The sequence below is a fragment of the Mastomys coucha genome, unplaced genomic scaffold, assembly GCF_008632895.1.
Source record: "Mastomys coucha isolate ucsf_1 unplaced genomic scaffold, UCSF_Mcou_1 pScaffold22, whole genome shotgun sequence".
In the NCBI taxonomy this organism is placed as follows: domain Eukaryota; kingdom Metazoa; phylum Chordata; class Mammalia; order Rodentia; family Muridae; genus Mastomys; species Mastomys coucha.
This window is the reverse complement of record NW_022196905.1, coordinates 8,068,348-8,081,542: the sequence shown is the minus strand read 5'-3', so window position 1 is coordinate 8,081,542 and position 13,195 is coordinate 8,068,348. Positions and strand designations below refer to the sequence as shown.

The window sequence follows — 13,195 nt, the reverse complement described above, 5'->3', positions numbered from 1 at the left end:
CAGAAATCCGCCTGCCTCTGCCTCCCAAGTGCTGGGATTAAAGGTGTGTGCCACCACCACCCGGCTTGTTTTTGTTTTTTAAGACAGGGTCTCATATAGCTGAGGCTAGCCTCAAACCTTCCATATAGTTAAGAATGATCTGAACTTCTCATCTACCTGTTTCTCCCAAGTGCCAGGGTTATAGGTGTAGGTCACCAGCTAGAAATTTGTTGTTGCTTGGTTCAGTATACAAGCCTGCAATCCTGGCATTTGGAAGGCATAAGCAGTGAGTCCCAGGCCAGCCTGATCCACAAGCAAGTTCCAGGCTAGCCAGGGAAGGCTCCATAATGAGATCCCACCCCCAAAACCAAAGCAATTACAATACAGGACTGGAGAGACAACTCCATTAATGTGCTATTCATGCACACAGGAGGATTAGTTTGAATCTCAGAACACATACAAATGCCTGCAATTCCAACACTGAAGGCAGAAATAAGGAACACTCCCCAAAAAGCTGGTTAATGAGCTCTGGGTTCACTTGAGAGACCCCAACTCAATGAATGAGGTGGAGAGCGACTGAGGAGTACCCGACACCCACCCTGGGCCTCCATGGACACACACATACATGTGCACACACGGAGGGAGATACAAATGCACACCACACACACACATACACACACACACACAAGGAAAAGAAAGAAGTGCTCTGTGTTGTTTGGACTGTTGTTTACCTCCATTTAAAAAGCATTAGTGTGTTTTACCTTGCCTAAGTCAGAGTCGGGATTTCTCTATCCAACGCCTCATTTAGCAGGAAATGCCCACCCCACCCCACCCCCGTCTGGGGCTGCTGTTCTGCAAATGACCATGTATGATCTCTCACCTGATCTTATCATGATGTTCGTCTCATCTCATTGCAAAGGGGAGATGTGAACTGACAGTTCTGGTCCCAAGTGCTTAGAAGCTATTATTTGATCTCCTTTAGTTAATGCATGGCTGTCAATATGTCATATGCTCAGGAGAAAGTCGAAAGTTGGGTCAACTGCATGGATCACTCTGGAAAGAAAGAAATTAAAATAAATTGGATCACACTTAGTGATATTTCAGGCTGAATTATTTATTCATTCTGGTTTGTTTTCCTGGAGCCATTAGGACAGGATCCTCCTGATGGATGGAGGGAATTCAGTTGCTCTGAGCTCCATGTGACCTAGGGGAGTCCCTTCAGAGTCTTTCCCCATCCTATAATCATTCTGCTCTATGTGCACTATCAAAGCATACTAGTCTTTCCACCCCAGTTCCTACCAGTACTCACACACATGGTGTCCATCGTCATTGAGTAATCAGCACTTCTCAAAGTTTCAAGTGCCCATGAGTCTCCTGGAGATCGCTTAAAATACAGAATGCATGGTAGAGATACGCTCAGCAATAAACAGCACATACTACTCTTGCAGAAGACCTGAATTTGGATCCCATCCCGACACCAGTTGGGTCACATCTCCCTGTAACTCCAGTCCCATGGGAATCCTATGCCTCTGGACTCTGAAGGCATCTGTATTCACATACCTACACACAGACACACACACATAATCTTAACCATAATAATAAATAAGTAAATCATAATACACAATACATAATACACAATGTTCTTTCTCCCTCTATCTTTTCTTGTCTTCTTTCCTTCTTTGCCTCTTCCTGAGATGTGATCTCAAGATGCAATACCTAGCTGACCTGAAATTACAATACTGCTCTTGCTTCCCAAGAATAGGGACTATAGACACGTGTCTCCAAAGCCTGGATAAGCATCATAAAATTCTTTATTTTGAGGGGGAGAGTGGAATGATAGGGCAAGACACAGACTCCCTATATCACCCAGGCTGGCCTCAAACCAGATTGGCTTCAAACTCAAGAGATCCACCTGCTTCTGCATCCTGAGTGCTGGAATTAAAGGCCTGAGCCACCAAGCCTGACTAAAATTTTTCACTTTAACAAGTGCTCAATTGCTGCTTCTCTGTGTTCTATATCTAAATTAACAAGGGATAAGCTGTTATATCTGTCACTATGGTTTATAACTCCCTTTGGAAATGGATGCTATTTTTAATGAAAAACAACTAATTAATTAATAAGGGAATACTGCTTTCAGATTTCATTTGTGAAATACAGCCACATTTGTCATACAACAAATGTGCAGGACATGAATACACAGGTTTCTGGTGGCACTAGGAAATGGATATAAACTTCTCTTTAGCCCATGGTTCTTCTGCTACTGCCACACCCACGGCAGCCAAGTGTGGAGGTGCATACCTCTGAGGCCAGTACTTGGAAGGTAGGAGCAGGCCATGCCTGCTCCATGTTCCAGGCCAGCCTGGTCTACAGAATGAATTCCTGGACAGCTAGGGCTATGAAAAGAACCCTGTCTTGAAATTTTTTTAAAAAAATTAAAAAGTTGGTCTGGCGAGATGGCTCAGCGGGTAAGAGCACTGACTGCTCTTCCAAAGGTCCTGAGTTCGGATCCCAGCCAGGCGGTGGTGATGCATGCCTTTAATTCCAGCACTTGGGAGACAGAGGCAGGTGGACTTCTGAGTTTGAGGCAGCCTGGTCTACAGAGTGAGTTCCAGGACAGCCAGAGAAACCCTGTCTCAAAAAAACAAACAAAACAAAACAAACAAACCCTAAATAAAGTAGGTTTTGGAAAAAAATAAGCCTATAGCACTGAGTTCGGATCCCAGCAACCATATGGTGGCTCATAACTACCTGTAATGAGATCTGACGCCCTCTTCTGGTGTGTCTGAAGACAGCTACAGTGAATTACACTGGAGCAAGCAGAGCTGGAGGGAGCAGGACCGTCCTGAGTTCAGTTCCCAACAGCCACATGATGGCTCACGGCTATCTGTACAGCTACAGTGTATTCATACACATAAAATAAATAAATATTTAAAAAAATTAAAAAGTTGTTCTTTTATGTTTTATCAAAACACCGTGACTAAAAGGAACTTGGGGAGAAAACGGTTTTTCATCTATTACTTCCTGTCATTGAGGGCATCAGAGCCGGAACTCAGAGGAGGAATCTGGAGCAGAAACAAGGAGGACCGTTGCTTACTGGCTAAAGGCTCACCTGTCCCGGGGAGGTGTGGTGGCTACTCCTGGTTGTCAGCTTGATTACATCTGGAATGAACTACAATTCAGAATTGGAGGGCTCACCTGTGATCCAGATCTTTTTTTTTTTTTTAAAGATTTATTTATTTATTTTATCTGAGTACACTGTAGCTGTCTTCATACACACTAGAAGAAGGCATCAGATCCCATTACAGATGGTTGTGAGCCACCATGTGGTTGCTGGGAATTGAACTCAGGACCTCTGAAAGAGCAGTCAGATCTTGAGACTGAGTCAGATCTTGAGATTGGAAGACACAAGTTTCTGACCTGGATCTTGACATGGAGATCTTGAGGTATAGTAGCTAAGGAAAGTTTAGGCCCAGGCAAAAGGTACATGCCTTTAATCCCAGGAGATTCAGGTAAAGAGATATCTGAGTTCAAGGTTAGCCTGTGACAAAGCAAGTCCCAGACCTAGGCAAAGTGGTACATACCTTAATCTGGTTCACACCTTCTGCTGGAGGCCAGAATTGGAAGAAGGAAGATTACTCCTCTTCGACTGCCTGTACTTACTTGCTAGCACATCTGTTGGAACCTACTTCTACAGAAGACCAGATGAGACAACCAGCCTCTTGGATGAGCAACTACTACTTTCCATTCACAGCTGCCCATTGTTGGGTTAGTTGTACTACAGACTGTAAGTCATCACAATAAATTCCCTTACTATAGAGAGACATCCCATGAGTCCTGTAACTCTAGAGAACCCTGACTGACATAGGCGGTGTCACTCACACTGGTCTGGGCCTCCCACAGCAACCATCAGTTGAATGGCTCACAGACAAGGCCACAGACCAATCTGGACCTGGCAGTTCTGAAGCTGAGTGTCTCTCTTCTCAGATGACCTGAGGTTGTGTCAAGTTGACAATAATAACTGATTAGCATACAAGTATATTTATATTTCTTTATATAAATAAACAGGAGCCTGGAAACATATTTCAGAGGTAGAGTATCTCTCTAGTATGTGTGAAACCCTGATTTCAATTCATCCCCAATATCAGATATTTAAATATTTACACATATATTTACATCACCCATATACATAATATACATATTCACACATATAGAGCACTTTATACAGGAGCTAAGATTTACTAATATAGACAAATCACTTTCTCAAAAAGTACACAAAGCAGTAGATTGTGAGGATTAGGAGATAATCTAGTTGAAATCTTTTGGCTGTATGCCTAGTTCTTACAAAATATTTGAAGAGAAATTTCATAAAATGAAAATCTTTAGTGGTTGATAAACATGAGAAGATGTGCCTCATTAGTAAACAGAGAATGCAAATAAACAGTGCTGGATGCTGAGTTGGTTGGATGCAGCTCAACTCTAACCTCCAAGAGAAAGAGGCAGGCAGGTCGCAGGGGTGATGCACAACTTTAGTTCCAGCAACTCTGGAGACAGAGGCAGAGGTAATCTCTTGAGTTTGAGGTCAGCCTGGTCTACAAAGCAAGTTCCAGGACAGCCAGGGCCACACAGAGAAACTGTGTCTCGGAAAACAAACAAACAAACAAACAAAAAGAGGCAGGAAGATCAAAGCCAGGAGGGCTACAGGATGCTTATCTCAAAAACAAAACCTAACTGTTGGGCATTGAGACTCAGAGTATGAGGAGACCTGGAAGTCTGAGACAAGTCAGGACTTCATAGCAAAAACCAAAGCCAAGTGTAGTAGAACATGCATGTAATCTCAGCAACTGGGATTTAGAGACAGGAGAATCAGAAATTCAAGATGAGCCTCTTGTATGTAATGAGTTCAAGGTCAATCTGAGATACATCTGTGTCTCAAAAAAACCAAAATGGGGACTAGGCATAGTGGCTTTCTTTAATCCCAGGAATCCAGATCTCTGTTAGTTCAAAAATCAGCCTGATCTACAAGAATGAAAGTTCCAGGCCAGCCTGCTTTCTGAAGTCTGTTTTCAGGTCTGTCTGGCTGCATCGAGACCCTGTCTTAAAACAGTAGCAAAAAGCCAACAAGATAACCCAGAGGCTAAAGGCTCTTGAAGCAACCCAAAGGCTGGTAAGTCTGATCCTCAGAACCTACAGGGAGAGGGAAGAGAACTCTCAAAAGTTGACCTCTGACCCTCCACACATATGCTGTGTGACACATTCACACAAAGGAAGGCAGGGAGAGAGAGAGATTGAGGATTCAGGGAGAGAGAGGACGAGTAACACTGAAAAGCCTAGGAGAAAAGGGGTTGTGCACCATCCTCAGCATAGGTAGGGAAAACAGCTTTAATAGGTGAAAGGAGGGTGTTATTTTAGAAGCAGGAAGTTGTGGGAGTTTCTTTTAAAGATTTCTGCTTCCTCTGAAGTTGGAGTGAGGTCATTCCTGCAGGCAGAAGCGGAAGGGTTTGTGGTGTTCCTATCCTCCTGTGGCTCCTAGGAGCCGCGTGCTCTCACAGCCCAGGCCTCTTGCCAGTGGCACTACAGAAGTGGCACTACAATCAGTCAAAAGGCTGAGCCAAGGGCATTGGCTAGAGAAGAACACAGGAGGGGAGAAGGAACATGGCTTTGAAGGAGAATGGGCAGGGTCAAAGTTACAAGTGTATTCTATGAACCCTCGAGTTCTGTTCACAGAGTCCTGTTGTTAACACTTCTTATTATATGTCCTCTCTCACTGCGTATACATAAATATAGTTATAAAATACAAATGTCTCTGCTCATTTCCAGTGAATAAACTATTTCCATTAAAAAAACAAGAAAATGTTTAAAGATATTTCTTGTGGGGGCAGTGGTGGTGCACGCCCTTATCCCAGCACTCCGGAAGCAGACTGGCAGATCTTTGAGTTTGAGGCCAGCCTGGTCTACACAGCGAGTTCCAGGACAGCTGGAGCTACACACAGAGAAACTCTGTCTCAACAACAACAACAACAACAAAAAGGGTTTCTTCCTGGGTGTGCTTACACACACCTAATACCCCAGCACTCGGGAGTTAGAAGGTCAAGAGTTCAAAGTCATCCATGAGCAGGCTGACGAAACTCCATGAGATGGAATCTCAAAAACCAAAACAAACAACAAATGGGGAAGATATGTAAAGGCAGGGGTGGGAGGAGCTTTGAAATGGCATCCTCTGGGCAAGACACAACCTTCCAGTCACAGCCCATCAACAGTCAGGCGTGGTAGAGGAGGGGCTCAGGGGCCTGGCCCCTCTGTGCTGAGCTACATGCTACATATAGATTCTGGAAGTCATTGCCTGCAGATGTGGATGCAGTGGTGAATCCACCAGGCTCCAGGGACCAGATACATGGCTCTAGTTAAACTAAATAGGTCCCAACAAAACCAAAGTCATGACTCTGGGAAAGGGGCTGCTGGTGGTAAGGGCTCAAAAGGAGGAGAAGAGAGGGGAAAAGAAGAGAAAATGAGAGTGGGGGACAGCAATCAGAATGCAATACACAAGGCATTGAGTACTTGTACTCAACCTGAGATTGCCAAAGGAATGCATATGTGCCTCCTGATGTGGTGGCATCCACCTGGAGTTCCAGCCCTTGGAAGGATGAGGGAAGGAGATTGAAGTGGGAGGCCTTAAGGAAGAGTGGAGAAGGAGGCTGGAGAGAGAGTTCAGGGCTAAGAGCACTTGCTGTTCTTGCAGAGGACCTGGGACAGACAGACAGATAAACACACACACACATATATATATGTGACTGGAGGTTGAGATGCAGATTTGCGATTGGGCATTTGTTCTTCAAGGCCCCAGTTTGGGGTGGTGGTGCATACTTCTAATCCTAGCACTCACAGTCAGAGGCAGGGGCCAAGACACCTACAAAGGATCTTAATAGTTCGTTAGGTGTATAAAACTGGATCCAAGGGCTGGAGAGATGGCTCAGCGGTTAAGAACACTGACTGCTCTTCCAGAAATCCTGAGTTCAATTCCCAGCAACCACATGGTGGCTCACAGCCATCTGTAATGGGATCTGATGCCCTCTTCTGGTGTGTCTGAAGACAGCTATAGAACTCATATACATAAAATAAATAAATCTTAAAAAAATAACTTGATCCAAGTTAATTGAATACTGATATCACTGGACTCAGGATTAAAGAGGCTTGTGTGTATGTTTCTGAGATGAAACTTGGGGTTTATACTTGGCTGGTTGGTTGGTTGATCGTTGTGTTCCCTCTCCTTTCCTCTCTAGATAGCCTCACTCTAGAAGTGACTGTGTAGCCTAGCATGGCTTCAAAGTCGTGTCAACCTCCTGTTTTAGGATTACAAGTGCACATTGCCATCCATATTAGGCAAATGTTTTGTTTAGAAATATGTTAAGGATTAAGGATATAGCTTGAGCCGGGCAGTGGTAGAGCATGCCTTTAATCCCAGCACTTGGGAGGCAGAGGCAGAGGCAGGCAGATTCCTGAGTTCAAGGCCAGCCTGGTCTACAGAGTGAGTTCCAGGACAGCCAGGACTACACAGAGAAACCCTGTCAAACAAACAAACAAACAAACAAACAAAAAGAGGATATAGCTTGGTGGCTTTAGTATTTGCATATCATGAACAGGGGCTATGAATCCAAGCCTAGCACTACCAAAAGCGGGAGAGGAAGAGAAAGGAAGAGAGAAATTCTAAAGTAGTAACTATAAATTCCCATGCAATAATCCTTTATTAAAAAAAAAGAAATTCTATTTGTTCATTCATTCCTTCCTCAAACATTTATTGAGCACAATTTCTTAATCCCAAGAGAATAGTGGCTGTGGCCTTTAATTAGAACTGTAAAAGACACTGCTGTAGAGTGGAAAAAGCAAGAAAGAAAACAAGCAATTAAGACACTCTGGTGGGTCTTTAATCCCAACACTCAGAAGGCAGAGACAAGCAGTTCTCTGAGTCTGAGGCTAGCCTGGTATACAGGTGAGTTGCAGACAGCCAGGGCCACACAGAGAAAGCCTCTTTTTGGAAAACATGACAAGAGCAACAAAAAGACATGCTGGTGGACTGAACATAACTAGGGGTAGAAGGAATTAACACAAGGTGAGGCCAAGCTAAGCCAGCCTGGCAGGCAGAAACCAATGGGCACCGATATTTAAATGGCTCCTTTAGGAATGAGACAGGGCTGGCAAGTACCTCAGTGGCATGAGACCCTTGAGTCAATCCTCAGTGTTCCCTTGAAAACAGCAGGAAGTGGAAATGGGGCTGCTGGAGGGGCCTTCTAAGGGAGTAGGCAGAGCCCTCCTGCGCTCACCATCCCGGTCTGTATTCTAGGGTCTAGAGCTGTAACAGTAAACAAGACAGGTAAGTCGAGGAGGGGAGAAGTAAAGCCTAAGAAAACCTTGAAACGAGAGAAGACCGGAGTCCTCGAGGGCGTGGCATCTGAGTACACACTCTGAGTACAGAGTGAAGCACAGGAGGAACCTCAGAAGGAGGCACACAGCAAGTGCAAAAGCCCTGAGCTGGCTGTAGGTCTAGAAATGTGGTGGGTGGAAATCAAGTCAGCCAGTGACCATAGCTGAGAGGTATTTGGGGGAGATACCTTGGAGAACCTGGCATGCATCCCAAGCGACTCCGGAGGGTCATCAAAGAAATGACTGTGGAGTCAGAAGTGAATTGGAACATATGTACATATGGGGGGAGGGGGGAATTAGGCATTCTAAGCAAGCTTGTTACCAACTGAGCTGCAGCCCCAGCTGCCATGCTCTTTTCACTGATTTCTTTTTCTGTTTTTTCTCTTTCTTTCTTTCTTTCTTTCTTTCTTTCTTTCTTTTCTTTCTTTCTCTCTCTTTCTTTCTTTCTTACTAGCAACTGAACTCGTCTTGATTATAAATAGTTAACACCCCTGTTTCTGTAGTCAGATTACCCAGGTTTAAGACTAGTCATATTTTAGGTCTTTGCAGGACTTGAACAGACTACTTAACATCGTGCCCCACTTGAGCTGCATCTGCCTCACAGGAATGATAGATGTAAATACAGGCGCATTTTGAAGCCAGGCATTGTGCCACACACTGCAACCCTAGCACTTGAGAGGTAGAGTCAGGAGAATCAGATCAGGGCTGGGGAGAGGACTCCATTAATAGAATGCTTGTCAACAACCATGGAGATTTGAGTTCTTTTTTGGGGGGGGGGGCGTTGTTTTTTTTTTTTTTTTTTTTTTTCCCCGAGACAGGGTTTGTCTGTGTAGTCCTGGCTGTCCTGGAACTCACTCTGTAGACCAGGCTGGTCTCGAACTCAGAAATCCGCCTGCCTCTGCCTCCCAAGTGCTGGCATTAAAGGTGTGCACCACCACCGCCTGGACTGAGATTTGAGTTCTAATGCCAGTACCTGCATGAACAAGAAAAAGTCAGTACTGTGCATGATGGTGTATGCCTTTAGTCCTAACACTCAGGAGGTAGGGTCAGGCAGATCTCTGTGAGTTCCAGGCCAGCCTTGCCTACATAGTGTTCCAAGAGAGCCAGCAGTACATATTGAGACCTATCTCCAAAAGTTGGAAGTATATATATGCCAACACTTGTTTCAGAGACAGTAAAAGAGCATTCAAGGAAATAATGTGGAGAAACAGACAGACAGACAGACACATATACACACATACACACAGTAGAGAAATGAGCCTGCTATCAACCTCTGTCCTCTAGGTTGCCTGCAGAAACTCACACACTAAACCAAACACAGAAGAAATGTTCAAGTTCACCTAGGTTTCATAACATGTTCAAGTTCAGCATCTGGGTCCAGCAGATCCTGTATCAGACAAAGAGCCAGGCATGGTGATACATACCTGGGATCTCAGGACTTCGGAGGCAGAAGCAGGAGAGTCAGCAAAAGTCCAAGGCCTGTTTTGTGTTCCTATCAGGTTCTCAGTAGTTAGGAGTACTTGCTACTCTTGTGGAGGACAAGTTTGAGCCCAAATACCAATACTGGGAGGCTTGCAACTCACTGTGACCCCAGCTCTATGAACATTTGAAGCCTCTGGCCTCCTTGGACACAGAACTCAAGTATACATACACATACACAGACATGCACACGCAGAATTAAACAAACAAACTAACTAACTCTCTGAGTTCAAGGCCAGCCTAGTCTATATAGTAAGTTCCAGGACAGGCAGGGCTACATGGTGAGACCCTGTCTCAATAACAACAACAACAGTAACAACAACAACAACAACAATATAATAGCTCAATGAAAGGAGAACAGACTAAGGCTATGCATTCAGGAAAAAAAAAAAAACTCTTAAACTGAGGGCAAAATGTTCAACCTCCCTTACAATGAGAAAAATGTGGTGGTGCCATTTTTTTTTAAAGATTTATTTATTTATTATATATAACTACACTGTAGCTGTCTCCAGAAAACCAGAAGAGGGTATCAGATCTTATTACAGATGGTTGTAAGCCACCATGTGGTTGTTGGGATTTGAACTCAGGACCTCTGGAAGAGCAGTCAGTGCTCTTAACAGCTGAGCCATCTCTCCAGCCCCAGTGCCATTATTATTAATTTTTTTAATCTTTCAGATTGGCAAGTCACTAGAAGTTTATTAACACTGCTGAGAAGCTGTGGGAAACAGGTGCTCTCACCTAATGCTAATAGAAGTGTAAGTTGATTTAATCCCTCTAGAGATCAGTTTGGCAATATCTGTCAAAATTACAAATGCATAGACCCTTTGATCCAACAATACCCTGCTAGGAATTTGTTCCTCAGATGTATTTGCACACATACTAATTGGTCTATGAATGAGGTGATTCATCACAGGCATGTTTGAAAAGGCAAGAACCTGGAACTAATCCAAAGGTTTTAAAGTAGGAACTGGTAAACAAATGCTAGTTTATCCATTAGATGGAATACTATACCACCAAGAAAAAGCAATGCACTCTAGAAGAGGGGAAAGGGGTATCTAAGACACTGCATGATGAAACTCTTGTCATCCTAGCACTTAGAAGTCTGAGGTAAAGAGTGACACTGTCCAGGATAGCCTGGGAAACATGGTTCAAAACCAGCTTGTGAAATTGAGCAGTACCTTCTTGGAAAACTCAGACTGCTGGGCAGTGGTGGTGCACACCTTTAATCTCACACACACACACACACACACACACACACACACACACACACACACACGGGGAGATAACTACATTTATTTTAATTCTTTTGCATAGTATAACCCAAGTTGTCCCTACTCATTCCTTATTGACACCTAGCTTAGTCCCATAGCTAAGCTATTGTAAAAGGAGCTCTGATGGTCCTTCTGCTTAAACCTGCTAACTATTGGGATTTCAGACATGGTCTACTATGTCCAGTTATGTCATCTTTCTTTATATTGTGGGAACAATTAAGTAAAGGTTGAAATACATTTCAAGGCCTTCATTATAAACTAAGTATATGCCAGGCAGTGATGGTGCACGTCTTTAATCCGAGCACTTGGGAGGCAGAGGAAGGCAGATTTCTGAGTTCAAGGCCAGCCTGGTCTACAGAGTGAGTTCTAGGACAGTCAGAGCTATACAGAGAAACCCTGTCTCGACCACCCCCCCAAAAAAAAACAACCTAAATTAAGTGTACTTGTATGATAATTGTGAAGATTATTGCTGATTTTCATTAATGGGTTATCAATAAATTATAATGACTTTCTCCCATAAGTGATACATTTTCTTGTGGGTTGGCTTGCTCTGTAACTTCAGGAGTCCACAATCTAATGCTTTATAAGTTACAAGATTGTTAGAGCAAATGCAATGATAGGCCTATAACCCTAGCAGGGAGGAGGAGCAGGGAGGAGAATTGAAGTTTAAGGTCATCTTCATTCACACAGTGAGTAGCCTATTGGGGTTACATGAGAATTTTTTTTTTTTTTCCGAGACAGGGTTTCTCTGTGTAGTCCTGGCTGTCCTGGAACTCAGCTTGTAGACCAGACTGGCCTTGAACTCAGAAATCCGCCTGCCTCTGCCTCCCAAGTGCTGGGATTAAAGGCATGTGCCACCAATGCCCGGCTCATGAGATCTTATCATGAGCACCAAAACAATATGACCAAACTTGGAGTCACAATCTGTACCTCAAAAATCCAGAGAGAGAGGGAGAGAGAGAGAGGGAGAGAGAGGGAGAGAGAGAGGGAGAGAGAGAAAGAGAGGAAGAGAGAGGGAGAGAGAGAGAGAGAGAGGGAGAGAGAGAAAGAGAGGGAGAGAGAGGGAGAGAGAGGGAGAGAGAAAAAGAGGGAGAGGGAGAGAGAAAAAGAGGGAGAGAAAGGGGGAGAGAGGGGGAGAGAGGGGGAGGGAGGGGGAGAGAGGGGGAGAGAGAGAGATTCTATGTGAGTAGCCACCATGAACTGGGTGGCTTTTTACTATTAATTTGTCTGTTTTGACTACCTTTTTTTTCAAGGATGGGTGGTGTGTGGATTCTTGGGGTTATAGAATGTGACTCCATTTCAGTGACACCACCAAAAAAAAAAAATTGTCCCTCCCTTGGTGTTCATTTAAAAAGTTGTCTAATTGCTTCTCAGCCTTTTGGGTAAGATCAAGTGTAAAAAGTTGTCTAGTATTCACAGAGATAGACAGGGGCGGGGTGGGAGAGAGAGAGGCAACAACATTTATTTTAAATAAGCTTTAAAATAGCTTATAAAGTGACCAAGCCCTCTCAGTCAGTCAACAGGTTCTCCAGGGCAGGAGTGAGGATTAAAAAGACAACTAGACAACATTGTAGCATGACCCCAGTCAGTTCTGAGGCAGAGGCGGGTTTATTTTTTTCCAATCGATTTTATACCATTTTAATTACATGCAAGTAATAAGAGCAAGCAGTACAATAAGGAACAAGCCAGACAATAAGCAAAGTCCAGTGATCAGTTTCTAAGGGCTTATCAGGATAATCAAAACATCTGAGCTTACTTCCTTGTCCAAGCCCCAAATCAAATTCTTGCTTGAAGCCTACTTCTTTTGTTCCACCCTAAAATTAGATTCCTGCCTGAACTTACTTCCCTGTTTTAGCCTAAAATTAGATTCCTGCCTGAGCTTATTTATTTATTTATTTTAAAATACACGGTAGCTGTCTTTAGACACACCAGAAGAGGGCGTCAGAGCTCATAGAGACGATTGTGAGCTACCATGTGGTTGGTGGGACTTCTGGAAGAGCAGTCAGTGCTCTTAACCGCTGAGCCATCTCTCCAGCCGCCCCCCGCCCCCC

The 13,195-nt window shown here is 44.0% G+C and overlaps 1 long non-coding RNA gene across 1 annotated transcript in view; it reads right to left on the bottom strand.

Moving 5' to 3' along the window:
* Nucleotides 1-13,195, bottom strand: part of LOC116071064 — a 55,011-nt gene that overhangs the window by 28,361 nt on the left and 13,455 nt on the right. The window contains exon 3 of the long non-coding RNA XR_004110693.1: nt 860-1,032. This is a non-coding gene — a long non-coding RNA (uncharacterized LOC116071064). The remainder of the gene's footprint in view (nt 1-859; nt 1,033-13,195) is intronic.